We start from the raw sequence: 10,293 nt of genomic DNA on the forward strand, positions 1-10,293 counted from the left end.
GTCTGTGTAAAAAGGTAATTTACTACCTCTTGAGAACTTTGGTTGAGTGAGCAGATTATTGCTAGTTACGTCATTCTGATTCTAAGGTGAGGGCATTTTTTTCCAGAATGCTGACAAGTAGCTATAAACTCTGGCCCTTTATCGTTTCTTTTTAACGCCGAACGAAACTTCATTTGAAAGTGACATTGGGCATAAATATACAAGAAACATAAATGTCGTAATAAAATCTAGAGTAATCAATCCTGCCTGGAAATATAACCTAATGAAAGTACACATTTTTCGTGAATGTTGTCCAGGTGTTTTGAATGCAATATTATTTTCCCACATTTTATTTATACAAGTTGTAAGGGTCTACAGTAAGTTGTATTTGATGTGAGAATTACACACAAGTATGCACAAGTAGGCCTAAATCAAGAATAACAGTTATTAAATATTTCACATTCTATATTAACAGTAATCATCTATAATTTGTTCGAATGAATCTTGCACAAGGGCACAGGATCTAGACAGCAAATCTGGTAGTGTGGTATAGCAGCTAGGGAACCGGGCATGTAACTGAGTGGTTGCAGGCTCGATGCTGAGGTGGGGCACAGCCGTTGGACACCGGGGGCAAGTTACTTAACCTGAATCGCTTTAGTAAATATCCAGCTGTATGGACGTATGTAAGTGAACAGTGCAAGCCTCCCAGTAGCGCTGGTCTGGATGTTTTGTTAGCCTGTTAGCTCCGGGCACTGGACCCATGGGCGAGAGGAACTGTGGGCCAGAACGGGTGCGCAAGCGACGCTGACATCATCATCACGGGACGCGAGGCCAGCCCCCATCCGAGCGATCTTTAGCGCGGGAACCGAGTAGCGTTTCCGACGGGCGAGGCGTTCGCCGCGCGTCTTTCAGACGCCGCTGGTGTGACGGTAAGCATCCCGCCTTCTTCCCAGAATGCACTGCGTTGCGTGCGCCGTCCCTGCACTGAAGAAACGCTGGTGATGTTCAGGTACAGCCAGCACATTTGTAAAAACCTAGCACAGGACGTGCTGAAGACTTCTGCACTTGTTATTGTTACCCCCTGCCCCGCCCCCCCCCCCCCAATTTAGGGGAAGACGCTGGAGATGTACAGAGGAAACAGTGGAATAAATAGATAAATCATAACAAGTGGTTTGATAGTGTGCATTCCAGGCGGCCTGTGTGTGTGTGTGTGTGTGTGTGTGCCTGCATGCGTGGACCTGTGTGTGTGTGTGTGCCTGTGTGTGTGTTTGTGTGTTTGTGTGTGTGTGTGCATCTGTGTGTGTGTGTGTGTGTTTGTGTGTGCGCCTGCGTGTGTGTGTGTGTGTGTGTGTGTGTGTGCGAGCGAGTGTTTATTTTTCATCCCTCTGTGAAGTTCCAGACACGCACATCGCAAATCCCTGTCCCGGAGAAGATAAAGCCAACGTCTCAGCCTAGAGAGGTCCCGCACAGTTTACTAAAAATCTAATTACTGGGTTTGAGTTTAACACGCTGTCTGCGTCCCGCTTACAGTCATTACCAGTATCACATTTTACACTGCTTCACTTCCCTCTTCTGTGGTCTATTTAAAGAGGTGAGGAAGTGCTGAAGCCCTGCGCTAAGCACCTGTGATTGAGCTGGTGTTCAGGCCTACGTTTGCAACTGTAGGCCAGAGACTAAGGCACAAGCCAGAAGATGGATTGCTGCTGCTCTTTGTGTTTGTTAAGTGCGGCGGTGTTGGGGTGTTTTCCGTGGAGCTGTCCAGAGTACCAGGGAGAGGGGGTACACATCGTGTCCAAACGTCTCTGGCTGTCTTCCAGTCCCCTGGCTGCTACAATCCATTCCTCTGTGTGTGTGGGTGGGTGTCAATTTCTGCATGCGTGTGTATATGTGCAAGTGTGTGTTTGTGTGCATGTATGTACGTGTGTGTGTGTGTGTATATATGCATGTATGTGCATATGAGTGTGTACGTGTGTGTGTATATATATGCATGTATGTGTGCATGTATGTGTGTGGTCTGTATGTGTTGTATGTCTGTGTCTGTGTGTGCACGTATGTGTGGTCTGTGTCTGTATGTGTGTGTGTGTGCACGTATGTGTGGTCTGTGTCTGTATGTGTGTGTGTGTGCACGTATGTGTGGTCTGTGTCTGTATGTGTGTGTGTGTGCGTGTGCACGTATGTTTGGTCTGTGTCTGTATGTGTGTGTGTGTGCGTGTGCACGTATGTGTGGTCTGTGTGTGTGTGTGCGTGTGCACGTATGTGTGGTCTGTGTGTGTGTGTGTGTGTGCACGTATGTGTGGTCTGTGTGTGTGTGTGTGTGTGCACGTATGTGTGGTCTGTGTGTGTGTGTGTGTGTGCGTGTGCATGTGTGTGTGGTCTGTGTGTGTGTGTGCACATGCATGCATGTGTCTGTGTTGAGGTGTCCAGAGCTCCTCTGTCTGTGGCTCTATGGCCTTTGACCCAACGCTGGCAACCATTCAGGTCTGGGGGATTTTCACAGTCGGGTCGTCCATTTAGAGTAAATAATCAATATAATAAATAATCAATCAACGTGCAACAGAAATGGATCTGACTTAAAATAGACCTGCACCTTTCACCTGTTTTGCTCCTCAGAGTTTTAATTTTAAGGGTTAACACTGAGTACGTAACTACAAATGCTACTACAGTTACGGCTTTGGGTACAGCTGCTACGGTAGCAGTATTCAATACCACTGCGCTGTGTAACATCATCCTGTGGTGTCAACAATGCTGTTTTGATTTTGTTCGACTAATTAGCTTGAATGTCTGCGTGTTAAAATACTGGTGCCTCCCAGCGAAAACCCATTATCAGTTACTCAGCCTCGAAAACTATCTACATGCAAAATGTGACGGGCAACGATCCAAAATAATAAACCAGAATAAACAAACACCAAATTTTCAATGGGCTTTTAATTAATGTCGATATGTGCGAGGAGGAGGTGTAAATCAAGAGCGTGTCACATACCAGGAAGCATTGCTTGATTTCACAAGGCTTGTGGCTACTGGAAATATCTATGAAATGAAATCTTTTCTACGTGACTGTAGAGGGGGCAAACAGTCCCACATTTCAAAATGTTAGTAAAAAAAAAAAATGGAACTTTTCCCTCTCTTACCACCGTTGGGTCTTGCTGCTACACGTTTGTTTGGTCCGTGCGATGAGAAATGCACGTAAACAGTGTTTACATGACGTACAATGCACCTTGCAAGACAGTAGCATTGTTCAGCGCGCTCTGACATTCCTGGGTGGTGGGGTGTGTGTGTGTGGGGGGGGGGGGGGGCACTCTGCCTTTGTCCGAAAACATGTCATTTACAAAAAAAATAACGAAAAAACGAAACAAAGGAAAACATGACCAGACCTTTTTCTACAAGGATGAATCTGCCGTCGACCTGTTCCACCGCCTAGTTCCGCGACCTGCTCTATTGTGTCCTACCTGGGAACGCCGTCAATGGGGTTTCCCCTCCCCCCCCACAGATCTTGTTTACACTTAACCTGTAACCTCACTGGTGCCGATCAAAACAAAATTTTTCCCAGAACATTCCGGCACATTTCTTTTATTCCGTCGCCCAGCCACACCTCGGCACACGTTCCAGTGGCTTCACTGAGCCAGAGAGAACCTCTGGTCTGGCCTGGCCTGGTCTGGTCTGGCCTGGTCTGGTCTGGTCTGGCCTGGCCTGGTCTGGCCTGGTCTGGTCTGGCCTGGTCTGGTCTGGTCTGGCCTGGCCTGGTCTGGTCTGGCCTGGTCTGGTCTGGTCTGGTCTGGCCTGGTCTGGTCTGGCCTGGTCTGGTCTGGCCTGGCCTGGTCTGGTCTGGCCTGGTCTGGTCTGGTCTGGTCTGGTCTGGTCTGGTCTGGTCTGGTCTGGTCTGGTCTGGTCTGGTCTGGTCTGGTCTGTCCTGTCCTGGTCTGGCCTGGCCTGTCCTGTCCTGCCCTGCCCTGGCCTGTCCTGGCCTGGCCTGGCCTGGCCTGGCCTGGCCTGTCCTGTCCTGGCCTGTCCTGGCCTGGCTTGGCCTGGCCTGGCCTGGCTTGGCCTGGCTTGGCCTGTCCTGTCCTGCCCTGGCCTGTCCTGGCCTGGCCTGGCCTGGCTTGGCCTGGTGTTTACTGCGTGCGCTAAACGAATAACCTGTGATGGCCGTCCATGCTCTCCTTTTTGGCTTTAATCCTCCCTGGCCACCGGCCCTCCCATAGCACTCCTTTGTGCTCTGTGGCGTGTGAAGGACCGCGCGTCATGTTCGGGACCGGCTGTGTTTTACCCACTGCAGCTTTTCTCAGCCGGTTTGCACTGCGTGTGTGTGCATGTGTGGGGGTGTGTGTGCGTGTGTGTGTGTGTGTGTGTGTGTGTGGGGGTGTGTGTGTGTGTGTGTGGGTGTGGGTGTGTGTGTGGGGGCGTGTGCGCATGTGTGTGTGGGGGTGTGTGTGTGCGTGTGTGTGTGTATGTGTGCGTGTGTGTGGGGGTGTGTGTGTGCGTGTGTGGGTGGGTGTGTGTGTGTGTATGCGTGTGTGGGTGGGTATGTGGGTGTGTGCCTATGCATACATATGTGCGTGTGCATACATGTGTGTGTGCGTGTGTGTGTGTGCATACATATGTGTGTGTTTGCATTCGTATGTGTGTGTGCATGTATGTGTGTGTGTATGCATGTATGTGCATACGTGTGTGTGTGTGTGTGCATGTACGTGTGTGTGGGTGTGTGCGTGTGCCACAGCGTTCACGGTGTGTGTTCACAGGTATTTTTATGCTTCCTCTGGTCTGGCCAGCGCCCGTCTGGGCCTCTCCCTTCTGCTCTTTATGGTTTTATTTTTTTATTTGCAGTGATTCGGGAGGACGGTCGCCTCCAGTCCGCCGTCCGAAACTGGGCTCGTGCTTCTGTCTTAAAGGTGTGATTCCTTATTTTGAAAAGCGGTGGATTTGGATTTCTGTTGGTCTGTAAAAATGCGCTCCCCCCCCCCCCCCCCCCCCCCCCATCCTCTCCCCCAGTCAAGCTGGAGCATGGCCCCATGTAGGCTACTTGTTTTTGGCAATAGAGGAAGTCCCAGTCCTGACGGGTTGGTTGTTTCTCTTTCATTTTTTTTCTCCCTCCCTCCAACTTTGAATTACTTGGATTGGATTAATTATTAATTACTTGATTTGATAACATTCCTAAATTAATGATTATGGCCAGACGTCTACAAAAAAAAAAAATGCTGGAGTCGAGAAGAACCTTGAACACTTGGTGACTTCAGTTTGCTTTGAATAATCATTGATTTAAAAAAAAAAAAAAAAGTTGTGATTTAGAGCTTTGGAATGTTGATTCGCTTCCTGAGGTGGGACTGTTCTAGAATATCGCATGCTCATGTGGTATAGTGATAAGGTGGTGTGCGTACCAGTTTAGGCCCGTGGGTGAACGTGATATTCTTGAAAGGTCAATACGTGTTTAGCTATTCATACGCTATTCATGTACACTTAAATCATCTCTTTCGCATTCTGGTTTTCTGTCAAGATGAATGTGTATGTTCACATGCATTACGTGCATATGAAGAAATGTGTCCTGGCTTTTGTGTGTCTATGTAGTGGTAATACACTGTGACGTGTTATGTACCTGTCCAACAATGTAAATATCAGAGATACTTTGTAGTTTATCACGGGATAGTGTGTTCATCTCTCCTTACTTCCTACCAAATTACGTTCGATGGGTTTGATTTTTTTACCAACGTTTGGGGTCACGTCTATTTCAGTCCATTCACTTTCACTTATGAAAAAATAGCCATTGGGAGATTTTTTTCAATTTATGAAACGAATGTACGTCTGTGTCATGAACTGAATTTGAAGTGGAAGATCCCCCCCCCCAACCAATTATGGAAAGATTACTAGAACAGTCTGAAGTAGTGAGATGAAAATGTTTATGTTGTGTGCCTCTGTTCTTGCGCACATACACACACACACACACACACACAGAGTCTTCAGGGACCACAGTCACTCAGGACAGGGGTAATTATCACAAAGGTAATTACCCCTGGCCCCCAAGGAGGGGGCCCTTTGATGGCCGGAAGACCACGGTTGCGTGAGCGCAGAGGACAGTCCACTGACCTGGGGGAGGAGGAGGGGCGCGGGGGGGCGGGCGCGGGGGGGGGGCGGGGGGGGGTTGTGTGCGTAGGGGGCTGACAAATGACTTCCGAGGAGGATCCAAGATAAGAGGAGAAGCGGAAAAGCCCTATTAGATTACCCCACCGCGATACGGGACCCCTTGTGTGTGTGTCCGCAGCCGTTTCGGACCCCCGGCGGGCCAGCGCTCCTGGGGGGTCGCGGCGGTCTGCGCGGGAGAGCGAGCGCCGTCGCACACGCACACGCACACGCCCGAAGGAGCGGAGGAAGTCCCCCTCGCGCGGGACGGGGGGGATAGTGCGCCCGTTCAGCGCCCTCTCCTCGGTTTCGTACGTACGCGCCAAAAATTCCTTTCGGGAGCGCGAGCTCCTTCCGTCCGGCCTCGGGGGAGCATCGCCCCCCCCCCCCACCCCCCCACCCCCCACCCCCGAGTCTCTAAGCGCTTCCAGTGCGACACGCCGCTGCCTCCACCTTAGACCCCCTCACGCTAAATTATTAACAGGATCACTGGAGTGCAAACAAGAACATTCGGATCTTAGAGGAGGAGGAGGAGGAGGAGGAGGAGGAGGAAGAGAGGATGAAATCTTCAACTGCTGAGTGGCACAAAAAAATGGAACACCTTGTCGGTGTTGCATGAACTGCGTACCTGCAAAATTCTCTAGAACAGGAAAAAAAAAAACTTTATCCGTTATCCATTCACCATTTCTGAGCATTATGGTTTTATCATTCATGTTTTTTTTTTTGTTTTTTTTTTGAGCTAACTTTATTCATTTCTGAGTTATGAAATGCTGGCTATTCATTGAGCCGGATGAAAATTTTCAGCGTATTTTAATATGCCGAAAAAAAGAAAAGAAAAATTTGCCTGACAGTTTTTTTTTTCTTTTAAAACCTTTCTGAAGTGCATCTTTGCCCTTTCCCCCAATTTAGCCCGCATCTGGCTAATGCGCGCACACAAACACGCGCGCACACGCACGCACGCACTCCTCCGCTTGCTTCCTGTAACCTGTGACCTGCTTTCTCCAGGCGCGGGCTATTTTTACACCTGGGAAAGCACATCCTTGCAAACGGGCCCCTGATGCAAGGCTGCAAGCTGAGCCGACGTGCGGAGGTTTCGCGGGATTGCGCGACCTGGTTTAGCGCGTTACCGCCGCCTTTCCTCCTTATGTAAAGCAGCGTTCTGGGCACGACGGGGGAACCAGAACTTGTTTCATTTGACTATCGCATGTTTTTTTTTTTTGTTTTGTTTTGTTTTTTTGGCTAAAGGTGCTGAATTGGAGATAATTAATTAATTAATGAAACGATGGCTGTTCTTGCTGAATGAAGTTTGCGGATAGAGTAGAATACTTACAGTAAGATACTGTTATTATAGCGATGGAAACTTGTCCACGACTCACTGACATTTCTGTCTTCAGTCTCATCTTCGGCAAGTGAAATGCATGCCTCGATTTAATTTAAATCAGGTGACTTGACTGGGCCAGTTCAAAACTTTCCACTTTTTCCCCAATGATGAATGGGCGCTTTGGTTGCGTAAGCAGTGTGTTTGGGGTCATTGGCTTGCTGCAGGAAGAAGCTCTGGCGGATGAGGTTGGAGGAATTTCTGTGTGCACGCAGCCAGACAGCCAGAGTCAGTGTCTGTGCACTTCCGAATTCATCCTGCCGCTGCCCAATCTCCCATTACATCAGCGATAAAGATGAGTGAACCTGTTCCAGGAGCAGCCGTGCAGGCCCAGGCCATGACGCTACTTCCTCCATATTTCACAGACGAGGTGATGTGCTTCGGGTCACGGGCTGTTCCTTTTTGGCTTCCGGTTGGTTTAGCGAAGGCTTATTTCTGTCTCAACTGTCCATAAAACTTTGTTCCAGGAACTCCTCTGGCCTGTCTCTTGTAGTTCTTGGCGAATCCTAATCCAGCCTTTTCGATTCTTGCTGCTGATGAGAGCTACTGCCACCTTGCAGCGTAGAACCTGTAGTTCTGCTCTCGAAGTCTTCGACGTGTGGTGGCTTCCGATGTTTTCACCCCGGCCCTCTGGAGACTGCCGGTGATGTCACTGACTGTTGTTTTAGCGCTTTCCTTCACAGCTCTTAGGATTGGTTCGGTCATCGACTGCAGTAGTCCTCCTTGGCCGGCCTGTGGTTTATTTCCACCAGTACTTCCTTTCTTTGTCAAGACTTTCCAAGCTGCTCTACTCGATATATATCCAATTTCTGTGCAATCCTTCTTAATGAATTTTTCAGTCCTCTAAGCTTACTGATTGGTTGTTTTTCAGCCATAGTTAGTCGTCTGGTCTTCATGATTGTGTATGACTCTGACTCTGACAAATGCAGTCTCCACAGGCGCAAGCACTAAAACCAAGACTAGACACTCACTGCTCTATGTTATGTTTGAACAATTCATGCAAAAGAAACACATGAGCAACAGTTAATACCTTCACAGCTGAAAAACAGCTGAAATATTTTCATGGAAATACCAAGGAATAAAACCTCATTATCTCTGTGTAAATCAGGGAACAAACCTGGTTATTCGGCAGGTCAAATTCGAGGGTCAAATAGAAGCAAGTAGAGGAGTATTCTTATGAACAAAAAAACAATACAATTGAAAATACACTGAAAATTATTTCAATTAAAATAATAAAGTGAGAAATTTTGAAATGGGAACCAACTGAGAGATATTCTCTCCCACAGTGGAGGTTGCCTTCAAAGAGGGAGGTGAAATTTTAAAATACCTATCTGGCTGACAGCTGTAATTGCATTCGAGTGTTCTGCCACACCCCTGTCAGCTTTTTATGGAATGCGCAGCGTGCAGACAGTTGCTCCAGTTATTGCTGACTGAGTGCAATTGGGTCTCCTTCATGTATTTGTTCATTTATTCGCTTGAAATACGCATGCACGCACGCACACCCACGTGTATATTTGCATTTTTTTTTTAAATTGACATTGCGTTGTATTTGATTATTTACTGACATTGTTGTGCGTAGTATGCATTCATGCCACTGGACACCAGTCTGAATCAGTTCATGTCAAGCATGTGTTTGCTCAGGGGTTCAATGTAGCAGCGCCCCCGTATGGACTGACCTGACCTCTCCGTAATCCCCCGGTTCGCAAACCCCGCGGCTCTAACCACTGCTCCGCGCCGCCGTTAGCATTTCACGGTTGTCTGCGGCTGCGAGCGGGCCCAGGAATCACAGGCATGCGGGGAGTGAAGTCGCATTCCACTCTGACCTGTCTTAGGCGGCCGGTAGATGGGTTTTCTGAGTTCGTGGCCTGGGTTTGCAGGTTTTTATGACCAGGCTTGGAATTTTCATCATCATCCTCAGGATTCTTCCCCCCCCCCACCCCCCCCCCCCACCCCCCCCCCCCCCCCTCTATCAAGTCCTTCCAGTTCCCCTGTAAGGACATCTGCTAATATATGAAAATCTGGAAGAGGGAGTCGGTCCCAGGTCTGATCCAAAAAGGCTCTGGAAGAACTTCGTTTTCTATTCGATCTTTTATCCTGGAGCGAAGTGTTCTCACAGTTCCGTGTTCGTGCGAAGCGCCTTTCTGCATGCGCCAGGTCAGATAGCCATAGGGTGTCGTATGCAGGGAGAACGTACGGTGGAAAGTACAGAGAGTGAAAGTTCTCACTCTCTCGAGGCAGAAAGTACCCCCCCCCATACACATGTGCCCATGCACACACAGACACAGACACACACGCACACATGCGCACACACGCACACACACACGGACACATGCACACACACACACAGGCATACACACACGTGCACACACACACACACACACACAAGCATACACACACACGCGCACACACACACAGGCATACACACACACGTGCACACACACACACGCACACACACGTGTGCACACAGACACACACGCACACACACATGCGCACACAGACACAGACACACACGCACACACACACACACACACACACACACAGGCATACACACACACACACACACACAAGCATGCACAAAGTTATGTTGTGAGACAGCTGCTCAGTGCAGTAACCCCATGACTAACTGAATGTGTGGAGCATGACGGTATAAAAGGGTTTGATTTTGAGTTGGGGTAACAGACGGGGGGTGCATGGAAAAACTGAGTAAAAGTGGTAGAACTCAGCCCCCCCCCCCCCCAAAAAAAAAATTATTCAAGCTCTGCGTTTCTTCTCCGCCATGTGTCTTCAGACATGTGTGTACATGTGTGTGAGTGTGTGTGTGTGTGTGT

Source organism: Anguilla anguilla, chromosome 1, assembly GCF_013347855.1.
Source record: "Anguilla anguilla isolate fAngAng1 chromosome 1, fAngAng1.pri, whole genome shotgun sequence".
In the NCBI taxonomy this organism is placed as follows: Eukaryota; Metazoa; Chordata; class Actinopteri; order Anguilliformes; family Anguillidae; genus Anguilla; species Anguilla anguilla.